This window comes from Mus caroli, chromosome 3, assembly GCF_900094665.2.
Source record: "Mus caroli chromosome 3, CAROLI_EIJ_v1.1, whole genome shotgun sequence".
Classification (NCBI taxonomy): Eukaryota; Metazoa; Chordata; class Mammalia; order Rodentia; family Muridae; genus Mus; species Mus caroli.
Genome location: NC_034572.1, coordinates 151,162,955 through 151,175,131, shown reverse-complemented (window position 1 = coordinate 151,175,131; position 12,177 = coordinate 151,162,955). Strand labels below are relative to the sequence as shown.

Genomic DNA, 12,177 nt, shown 5'->3' with positions numbered 1-12,177 from the left:
CTCCTGTATTTCTTTAAGTGAGTTATTAAAGTCCTTCTTGATGTCCTCTACCATCATCATGAGATATGCTTTTAAATCCGGGTCTAGCTTTTCAGGTGTGTTGGGGTGCCCAGGAGTGCTGCGTTCTGATGATGGTGAGTGGTCTTGGTTTCTGTTAGTAAGCTTCTCTGGAGTTAGTTGTTATAGTTGTCTCTGGTTAGAGCTTGTTCCTCTCATGATTCTGTTAGCCTCTATCAGCAGACTTGAGAGACTAGCTCTCTCCTGAGTTTCAGTGGTCAGAACACTATGGGCAGGCAAGCTCTCCTCTTGCAGGGAAGGTGCGCAGACATCTGGTGTTCGGACCTGCCTCCTGGCAGAAGATGAAGGCCCGAAACAGGAGAAGCTGTTAGCTTCTGTAGTCCACACTCTCACCTGCGCAGACTTGTCTTGGAGGGATCCAGGAACCAAGATGGCTCCCCCAGGTACTCCAACAAAGCCCTCCTGGGTGGGCTGGACACCTCTCCTCTGGCAGGGAAGGTGCCTGGATATCTGGAGCCTGAAACGGGGTCTACCTAGAAGCTGTGCTCTAGGGACTTTGGGGGTGTCCGCCAACTCTGCGCCAAAGATGACTCGGTGCTGGCACTGACTGGAAGGGATATGTGACCCTGGTCAGGCTGGGTTTTCTGCTTCCCTAATGCTGTCTCAGGTCCTGCACTATTGGAATGGATAGAAGCACTATTTTGAATACATCTGGAGAAAGTGAACAATCTTAATCTTGTTCCTGATTTTAGTGGAAATTTTTTGAATTTCTCTACATTTATAATGATACTAGCTATGAGCCTGTTGTAAATTACCTTTATTATGTTAAGATAAGTCTCTCATGTCCCTAGTCTTCCCAGAACTTTTATCTTGAAAGGTGTTGGAATGGGCTGTTTTGGAAAAGAAGCTTGATAAATTGTATACTAGATGTAAAATATGGGTTATTGGATCAACATTTTCATTAATATTTCAGGAAAGAGTGAGGTCTGAGTCTGAGCCATTCCGACATGGACAGAAATACAAGACAAGCTTTTATTCTGAGATCAGGAACAGGTAGATGGACATCTTTACAAATGAGTTAGCAGATAATTTATGAAAAATACGATTTCACTCAAAAGTCCAGATTTGTGCCTTCTCTTTTTAAAATCACATGAGATCTAGTGAGGTCCATAATACCAGTTGTTGACAATGGCAGATAGAGCTAGTCAGTGATGGGACCCTACAATGAGTAAGTATGCTTTGCCATTGACGCCAGGTAGGCTCATTGTAGCACTGAAATTTGCTGTTTGTATACTAAAAATGAAATGAGTTTTCAACTAAACATGGGTATTAGCAATAATATTTCATTTATTAATAACAAATTTAATAAGAGGTGCCATTGAAATACAAAACATCAGATAATGTCAGGTCATTTGCTCATCACACAAGGAAACAGGAATGGAAAAGATTTACATGCTTGTTAGTATGGAAAGCATGAGTTCAACAGCATCGTTATCAGATGTGTGTCTGCTAAGATGCACAATCAAGCAGTGGCACTTTGGAAATGCTCAATGGAGCACCCTTCCTAAGTAAGAACATTGCAAATGAGACTTAGTAATGAGTAGCAGCTTTTCAGAAAAGAAATTTGTGCATTCCAGGGTATGAACAGGCATTGCTGAAGAATTAAAGTTCCACAGTATGTATGTATGTATATGAAGCAAGAGACAGAAATGAGGCGGAAATGGTACAGCCTTCTGTTCTAAATTGAAGAATTTTAATTTTATTCTGAAATCTATTTAAAAATTCAGCTGGTAACACCAAGATAAAATGATCCTTATGAAAAATGGTCTGACTGTACCTAAAGTAGAATATAGAGTGAATAAAGAGGCAAGAAGGCCGTGTACCCCAATCCTGAGGCAAGTTGTGAAATCTGAGGTTGACCTGGGCTGTTCCTGTGCAAAAAACTCTGTGATGTCAAGGCATTCTAAACTTTTAAGAGAACATGACACTACTTGAGAGCTATTTTGAGTCTGACCTTTCATAGAACTGATCTTTTCTCAACTGTATAAACTACCATGTGCTGTTGGTTTTCCAAAAGTTAGTAGACAATAAGTAAGAAAACACTTATGTGCGCTGCATCCTACCATAATGACCAATAATTGAAGACTGCTAGGACAAAATCATGAGTAAGTTCTGGAGGTCACAGTCCCCGGAACATGGAGACAGAAGTCCTAGTCTCTTTAATTGTCTTGTCAGAGATATGGAGCACAAAGGTTAAAAGACCCCTGACTCAACTTTTAAGACAACCATTCCTTGAACAATGTGAGTACACACTGCTGTTGGGCATTGCAAAACCACATGTTGGAGTCAGGCCATCTTGAGTTTGAACCCTACTCCAAGAATGCTCCTGTGACTAATGGAAAAAATCTTGTCCTTCACAAGAGTACTTTACCTCTTTCAGCTTTATCATGATCCAACCTTGTGACAATTCTCTACAGTTTTAGATTGAGTAATAAAACACATGATAGGGGTATGACATGTACATTTTAGCAAGCAGCAGTGGCTCTCATTAGCTGTCACACCATAAACAGCACAAAATCAACCTCTTTTTCTTCCTATGTTTAAAAATTTGGAACATAGGCAGTCCTATGTTCCAAAATTTAAGTGATCTTTTTCCTAAATTAACAATGATTTAAAGCAAAAGAAAAATAATTTTACAGGTACCCTTTCTACAATTTATGTGGACCTTTAGTCTAAATGAATTTGTGGAACTAGTTCTCCCCATTCAAGGAGACAACTTGGCATTTCCATAATGAGCCTGAAGCAGTACTGAATCAACCATCTGATTGGTCAGACTCAGGAGCTCTGAAGCCTCTCTGTAGAACCTCCATCACCTCCTGCTATTCTGGCAACTGGTTGGTTGAGAGAGAGATAGGAGGGAATTATTGCCCAGAAAGTTTTTTGTTTTCTTTACATTTTAAGCAGATGAATTAATGATTTGTTTTCCTTTTTGACAATACAGGTTGTGCTGCATTTAATTTCTATGGCCTCAATAGAGTCTTTCTTATGCCAGCTGTCTTTAACAGGAAGAGCTGGTCTTTTTCTTTGTTCTAAATAATTAAGGGTTGACTACAGAGAACCTTGTAAAATACGCACACACCATGCCAATGTTCTCATTAACATTAATAACAACAGCTTTTTCACTTGTCAGTGAAACAAAGTGTCACTAGCCTGTGAAGAAACCTAATTCAGTATCAGGTAACAGACAAAAGTCCCAACTCTATTTACAATAAAAACATGAAAAGGACAAACAAAACAGAAGCCTGAAGAGTTCCAAGGCAGGGTGACTGCACTGTCAGCCAGAGTACAGAGCTGGATCCTCCACAGGTCAGGACCTGAGGTTTCATTTTGATGTCTCTCTTCTGCCATAGGGTGGGGCTCTTCTGGTTCTGGCTTGATTCCAGTATCAACCGTTCCCATGCTCAATGACACACTCAAATCTCTCACCCACTTCAACACTACCTCGGTCTTCAAAAGTAGCCACACTTTCTGATCTCACTTGAGTATTCATTCAAACTCAGCAAGCCTAATTATTGCTGTGAAATCTGTCTGTTGTCTTTGTTTGTCTGTTGTCTCGGTTTCTCCCATCTCAGTAACTACTTATAGAGTTGGGATCCCTGTCTTCCTAGAGTTCCTCTCATCTCACCTTCCAAACAAAGCTGTGTCTTGTCATTTTTTGTTTTCTATTTGTTAAATTTCTTTCTTTACTCTTCTCCATCCTGATCCATTTGTCCAGCCCTCATCTCTAGGACACTAATACAACAATCTTCTTACTGATAGTTCTTAAACCAGCCCTTTCTCTCCATTTTATTCTCCTCACATTCAACAGTGATATATTTCCAATGTAAATATGACCAAACCACAGAAGTTAAAGTCCCACCACTTCTTTACTTCTGGAAAGAACCTATATACCTGAGCCTGAGCCTGAGCCTAGAGTAATAAAATGAGGCTTCCATTGTCTGGCTACAATGAACCTTGTAGCCTCTAGCTTTACAGGGTTGATCTTAAAACAGAAAATGGTATTTCCTATGCTTGATATCCACTCTGCTACTCATCTCAAGATCTTATCCTTCCTGGCCTTCATCTTTTACTTTCTGATACAATCACTTTGTCTCATTATCTGCTGTACCTCCTTTTATACCACATACTCAGGTTGCTGTGGTAACTACTCACATGACATATATATTGTGTGTTTGATCTGTGTCCACAGACACAGGATGAAGCAAATAGTGCTGTTGTGTCCACTCCCCTGTGGAAGTCAAGTTAATATTTGAGTCAACAGAAACTAGCACTGCAGTCAGTCTAAAGCTCTCTTCTTATTCCCTACTCATTGGACAAGAAATTATAGTTTACCTTTGTAAAGTGTATCATAGGACTATAAAATATTAAATGAAGTAACAATAAACACTCTGCTGACCATGACTAAAACTCTGTATCAAGTGCCGTCCAACCAAGTATTGTCCATATCTATACTGATTGTTCCCCTAAGACAAAATTCAATGCTTCCTTAATTCCGGATAATCAGCAATCATATTAATTTCCAGTTGCAATAAATAAATAAATAAATAACCTAAAAAGAACTCCAAAATAATATGCATTCCCACACACACCCTCAATCTGTAGTTTAATGTTATATTAGAATATATCCTATGCTGCAGTGTGGAACAGGGGTAGAGTGCCTACTTTGCAAAGCAAAGCCTTGGCTCAGTCTCCAGCACTGACAAGACAGTTTACCCCAAATTCCTAGGAAAACTGGAAGATGAAAGACAATAAAAATATGATTTTCTACTTAGTATTTGTTTCTCTTTCTTTCCTGATATTAGCTTGATACTGCCAAGTAATCACAGGCATGTAAGTTAAAGATTTTACCTCTAAATTTTAAATGTATATGATTATTTAATAGGCTGAGTCTGGAAATATACCTTCTACCTTCAAAGCAACAGCTGTTATTCTAGTTATCAGATATACCCCCTTTGAAGACCGTGACAAATGCTAAAAATCACCCTGCTGTTCCAAAAGGAAAAACAACCCAACATCTTTGCACAAATTTTTGCCGAAAGATCTGTAGTTTAGAAAGAGCATCCACAGTGTTTCCCATTTCACAAGATGAAATGCCTGGAAACTTTTTATTGCAATCCTTCGGCAAGACATAAGAGAGATCCCTTCCTTGTAGCCCATTTGATAATGCCAATTATACTAAGGAGAGCCAAACTGCTGTCTTTTCCTATAGCTGGAATCTTACCTAATCCTATCTTACCTTGCTGAGTCTCACATCTACCACATTTATGCTCCACTCACTGCAAGATTCTTTTTGAATATAAAATCTCCCCTTATGTGATAGTCAGTGTTTCTCCTTTAAAAGGACTCTCTCTTTGCCAGTGTACACAGCACCTTACATGTGGCTCTGATCACAGAAGCAGTTCTTTTCACAAACAGAAATTGGAATGAACGGATGAAGAAACTTACTGCTAATAAGCATTAGGGTGGGCGTAGGGTCTTTAAGTTAAGGATATCCAGAGCTATTTTATCTGATGTCCTCTGAAAATTCCTTTTCTAGCCTATATAGTTAGGTATATATGTTATTTCTCTTTATAGCTCACTGAATACTTGAGGAAGGGGATTATTAGTTTTCTCTCTTGAGTCCTGACACTATATAACTGTTAAAGAGGCACAAACTGAACACCAACAATCTGGGAAGAAAGGATAGAAAGGGAAGAAAGGGAAAAAAAGGACAAAAAGGAGGAAATGAGGTATTATTTGGAAGCTTATAATTTCATGAAATGCAAATGTAAAACAACTTTACCCTATTATTTCTGAATTGCTGCTTCCTAAATAAAGATAATTATTCATAATTTTATTAAACTAAAGAATTTTACATTTTTCTTTAATGTACACAAGTAGTAATTTTGTTGAAAGAGTTTTCCAACCAAGTTGGGAATGTCAGTGGTTGAACACTTGAAAACAGGATTCAAAGCCGGGCGTGGTGGCGCACGCCTTTAATCCCAGCACTCGGGAGGCAGAGGCAGGCGGATTTCTGAGTTCGAGGCCAGCCTGGTCTACAGAGTGAGTTCCAGGACAGCCAGGGCTATACAGAGAAACCCTGTCTCGAAAAACCAAAAAAAAAAAAAAAAAACAGGATTCAAGGAGGAATTTCTAAGAAACCAACAATTCAGATATTCCAGTTCACTGGACTTTAGTCTTTTTCCAAAGCCTTCTTCATAAACACCGACAGCCCTCTTTTTCAACATTTATGAAATTACATGAAACTTTCCAGGAAAATTTTCCCCATACAACAAATACTCCCAATTGTAGTGGAGGGTTAAACAGTTATCTTCTTCCCTCCGTCCTAGGGAACAATGTTTTGGCATACAGTCACATACATGCATGTCATGATGTTGCTATAGTAACCATGAATCTCCAAGCCTGGATGTATAAAATACCAGTACAAAGAATAATAATGTTTAGCCAGCACACGCATATGCCCCTCCAGACATTTCTCTAAAGATAAATCTGCAAAGTTAATTACCAGACTTTTTAATTTAATCATCTCTCTCTTGACAAATGCATTCATTTTTTCAGACTTTTGCTTCTGACCTGATTGTTAAGCCAATAATTAACACTTTGCTGTTGCTTTATAGAGCCAGTGACTATTTAGATTTACCAACACTTTCCTTTTGATATAGCACCAAATTTATTCAGTCTTTAGTTCCACTCTGACATCACTTCTAGAATCATTTTCTATTATACTTAAAGATATCTTCTGATGGTGGCTTTAATCTGCGACTCTTGGTAAAGAACTCACTTGGTCTACGTCTGAAATAATGCTGTTCTGTACTTTTTCTATAAAAAAAAAAACCTGTCAATATAAGATTATTATTGGTTCTTGAAAGACTAATATCTAGTGAATCCCTACTCTAATTGTTGTTGGGAACTCATCTCTGTTTTCCTTAACTACTTTTTTGTTTTTAATTAACACAATATTTATCCATGTTTGTGGGCTACTGTAAGATAATTCAGTACATGTCCACAGTATGCATCAATCTAATCAGGGTGATTAGCAACCACATCACCTCCAACATTTATTGCTTTCATCTGCTGAGAACTACCAAGTCTTCTTTTATGGTTTTGAAGTATGACCTAAAACTGTTGTCAACCACAGTATCATGGGCTGCTAGCACTATTCCCTCCAGCTGCCACATGTCTTTTGAAGGAAATCTTTCCTCCTGGCAACTTTTAGATGCTCTGATCTGTATAGTTTCATATGAATTTGTGTGAGTATTTTTTTCTTGCTCAGAATTTTTTGAGCTTGTGCCTCCTGCACATTAGTGAAGCTTGCCTTTATAATACCCTTTTTGAACCCCATCCTTTTTCTTTGTACTTAACGTTCTCTTGTGTTCCAAGAAAACCTTCTTATTCTCTCCCCTGTGTCCTTTATGAGTCTTCCTGATTACCTGGTATCTTTCTTGGCACATTGGTCTAATTTCTCCCTAGTATCTGATCTGCTACTACTTTCTGCATCTGACTTTAATCTTTTTTAATCTTCTTCTCTGATTTCTTTTTAATAATATCTGATTTCATCATCATACTTTTGGATCCTGCCTTAATTATCTAAATATAACTTAATAACAATCCACTTTGCAGCTTTTTGTTTTTCTTTAGCAATGCTAACAGCATTTTCACTGTATATTCCTCAGTTTGTAATTATCCCATGAATATTAGAACATTGTTGGCTAATAATTATTGAAGGACAGCTTTGACATCACAGGTAAACTGTCGCAGGGCATACATACAGTCTATGACTGAACACCAGCAAACTTTTCTCTGAGGGAACAAGTCTTGATTCTTTAGACCCCATGAAAAGTGGGGAAACACACACACATACACAGTGGAAAAAGCAAGGCTCCAACCATTTTATATATGTATATACATGTACACACACATTTGGTGGATGGAGCAAAGCTCTACCTAACTTTACATATATACATGCATGGATCTATACATCCACATATTTGGTGGATGAAGCAAAACTCCTGCAAACAAGTTTTAATAACTTTATTTTTCTCCTAGCCATTTTAGACCACCTAAGACAAAAATTCTCTATGTAAGGAAAAAGACTACCTCATAGCTACAAATTACATGTTCTCTGAGAACAATCACCATAAGAACTTATTCCTTAAGAACAGATTAAAACATTTACACAAAGGGAAATTACAAAAGGATTACTGATTATGTATTCTTCTTTGAAATTCATACCTAACTAAACAGTTCCCATCTATCTTTCTCTCCACGAGTACATTGTAACCCCAAAGCAGTAATGCTTTTGACATTGATTAACAATATTTAAGAAATTCAAGTTTAAAGTAGCAAGTTTTTTCTTAAGTTTAGCTGATGACAATTTGCATTTACCAAGAAACACATCATCCTCTATCTTACATCTTATTTTTGAGGTCTTGATAAGCTAAACTGGCTAATCATCTATTTTCTATTCTTATACTCACAATTGAATTATTTACTCTTTATTCATAACCCTGTCTCTTCATGGTACACACTAATACCTTTGGCCCCATCCTTAGGAATAAGTTCTAGGAACTCAGACCCGACCTAGGATGAATATTTTCTTTTATTATTAACTTGTGCCAAGCCTATTTTTCTCTTCCAAGTACAATTATGTGCTTGTAACACATGGAAGCTCACTGTTCTCCTTTTCTAACCTATGCTGCCCTAACTATTTTACAAGGTAGGGGGCACATTCTTCTCCTACTTCAAACTTGATTATATATTTTTGGCAAAAACAAACCAAATCTTTAAACTTCCTCTCAACTACTTAACTTTCTAAAAATATTTAAATCAAATCAAAAATTCTGTAAAATTGTTAATTCATCTAAATATTATTTTATGAAAGTTCATCTTCATATTGATCTGCAAGATCAAATTGCCCAACAGAGTGAGCTATCTCCCGAGAAACAAGCATACCATACCACACTATAGGCATTGAGGATCTCATGCCCATTCACACAACACTAAATACAGGAGGAATATAGCAATGACAAGCATGAGTAGGATCAGCAACAGCAAGAAGCAATACAGAGATGAAGTCCCCAGGACTATGCCTCTCCAAGGCACATCAATCACAGCTGTGCAAAATGGTGGACTGTATCCAGGAAGCTCACTTTCTCACTGCATGGCATCCAACAAATAATATCCTTTCTAATTCCTGGGCTCAGAGGCATTTCGTGTTTGCTTCAGCTTGACTCTTGAGGGCAATACTGGCATTCAGCATATCTCTAACACATGCACCTTTAATACAGACTCAGGGCACTCTCTCCAAGATCTGGATCCCCTCAGATTATCAAGTGAATTTCTGAAACTAGTTTGAAATGGCAACTGAGAGAAGCATAGCCATGGCTGCTCCACAGCCCACTCTGACATTTGCAAGTAGATTCTTCCAAGACTTCTTCCCTTCAATGCCCTTTTTGGAGAGGCTGATGTGAGTTGCTGATGTTCTGTCTCAACCCAATTAGATGCCCTGTGCATATATTTCTAATACCCTGAAGAGATTTACACAGGGCACTTACATGTGTGTCTGAATAGTGAAGCACAGACTCTAGATTCCAGTGGATATCTTCTTACTTATATTCTAGTGTCCACTTGACCAAATACAGCTGCACATGATCCATTTACTTGTATATTCAATCAGAGTCTGGATCCCAAAGGGATAGATCTTCATATATCACATAATGTCCCTTGTACTCACAACCACATAGGCCTAGTTTGTAACAGGCACAACTAAACAGAGTCCTTGTAATTAATGAGGGAAACTATACATTATAGAATGTAGAAAGCAGATGTCTTTATGCTCATGTAAAAGCACTTAGGGAAACAAGGAATGCTAAATATTCAGGGTTGTCTCTACAAGGGAGAGATGCAAACATCTCTACAAGAGAGAGATGTTTTCTGCCCAGAAGTCTGGGAATGGATGTAATTAATAGCCTGGTAACCTGTGTTTCTGTAAGGACAGGACATACCTAACTCCCCCAGACTAATATGTTTATCTTAGACTTTTCCTTACTAGACCTTTATCTTGAGCATCATTTCTTAGTCAGTAAAACCGAATATTATGGGAGATATCATATGTACTTTACAATAGCCTAGATGACCTTTGAGCTATTTATAGGCCAGGCCATACCTGACTCCCTCAGACATTTATATTAGTCTCAGTCATTCTCCCTAGATCCTTTCTTATCTTGAGTAGTGTTTCTCAATCCCTAGAACCCATCTTTATGGAAAAAGCCATGTATACTTTGTAAAGAGTTTCAATGTAAACATTTCTTAAGTTTTGTTGTAGACATGTGATTGAGTTAATTGTCATTGGATAACTTTTTGCAAAATTGTGCTAGGGTTTAGATAAATATTCCAGAGTCATACTCTAGGCATTTGAGCCAACACGCACTACAGATTTCATGTTGAACAGGATTTCCCTTTTGTATCATGTATTATTACTGTCTGTGGAGTTTGAAGAGACCCATACAATAGCATATACCTTTTTAAGCTCAAATAAATTTTATTAAACTTTTGGATTTTTCAATATCATAGCTTAAAAATATTTAAGTGATTGTATTTCAGTTCTAAAGTTTCTTACAGAGTCAGTAATTTAAATCACATATGCTTCTGAAACAAATCTCTTCAGCATTAAATTATTTCCTTAGCTATAGAGATATGGGATTCTAGCACAAATGCGTCTTCAGATTCAAAACATTACTATTGTGTTTAAAATGTGAGTTATTAGCAAATCAAAATTAGAATACCCATGTAGTTAACAGTCTGACAGTAATTAGCTATTTGTTGTTTCTTATTTCCCCTATTTTGAAGAATAGAGATCTTCTATAATGCTCCCACCTCATTTTTACTCAAAGCTTGAATTTTGAGAAGGCCTTGCAAGGGCTGTTAGTTTTGTAGAGGGCATGACTCCTGGGACGTTTAGTCAGATAAGAAACTTGATCTAGGAAACCTACTCCACTGAGACTGTTTACCTCTCTGAAGCTTCCTGTCCAAAACTGCCTACCTCAGCAGGAGTTGGTACTCTTCTCATTTTCCCTTTAATTATCTGCACTCTCAAAATTATTGGCTCAGCATAAATTGTGGACAGGAAAGCATCCTGTGGTACATGGGAAGGAGAAATGTGTGATACCCAGGCAAGCTGATCAAGATTCTGCCCCTAAACACCCTGCTTTGTTTAGAAAAGTAGCAAACAGATCATCACATTGTTGTACATTAGTGTACTATTAATTGCTAACAATCACCCAACTTTACTGGATACGATAGATTCACAATTGATTTATTCACCAAATCTAAGACTCTTATTATGAGATTAAATCATTAGTGCAAGAATATTAGGGGGGGTGTCCTTAAAAATAACTCTCTCCTCTCACTCATCCCTCACCACCTATGGCAGTTAAGAGAACTAGCCCAGGGCTATGAGAGTGGGAGAACTTGTCATGTCCTTCACCAGCTGCAACACTCAGGAGAGTAGGCCCTGCACCTCACCCGGGCAACAAGGTAGAGCTGGCCCTGGCTGCAGGACTGCTGGTGATCCTGTCCAGAAGACATGAGATCAGGAGAGCTGGCAAACTGACCAGCTCAGATACCTCTCAGGACCAGAACAAAGGATTTGAATTGCGCCCCCCCCCCAACATCTACCCTCTGGATAAACTGCTAGAGTGCATGAATGTGTGGTCCTACAAATCCAAAGCTGCAATGTCTCTATTTCACAGGGCAACAACAGGATATTCAAAGTTCCACTGTTGATAGAGTATTAGAAGCCAGAGGCTTGTACCAGACCAAAAGTCATTAAAATAAACATTTGCATGCAAAGAAGTATGGACAAAGGTTATATTGTAGGACACACTGTGACACAACTACAGCTTCCATGAGATTTTTCTATACTGGGGGAGGTTTCAAGAGTAGAGGGGGTGCAGCGTTGGTGGTATAGTGGTGAGCATAGCTGCCTTCCAAGCAGTTGACCTGGTTTCGATTCCCAGCCAACGCATGGTGCCCACGTTTAGTCGGGCATGGTGGCACATGCCTTTTTTTTTTTTTTTTTTTTTTTTTTTTTTTTTTTTT

The 12,177-nt window shown here is 38.2% G+C and overlaps 1 protein-coding gene and 1 non-coding gene across 14 annotated transcripts in view; both read left to right on the top strand.

Moving 5' to 3' along the window:
* Lrrc7 (leucine rich repeat containing 7) overlaps positions 1-12,177 on the top strand; it is a 461,164-nt gene that overhangs the window by 211,246 nt on the left and 237,741 nt on the right. The gene's annotated exons all lie outside the window — the stretch shown is intronic.
* Positions 12,032-12,103, top strand: Trnag-ucc. The gene has a single exon. It is a non-coding gene; the product is annotated as a tRNA-Gly (tRNA).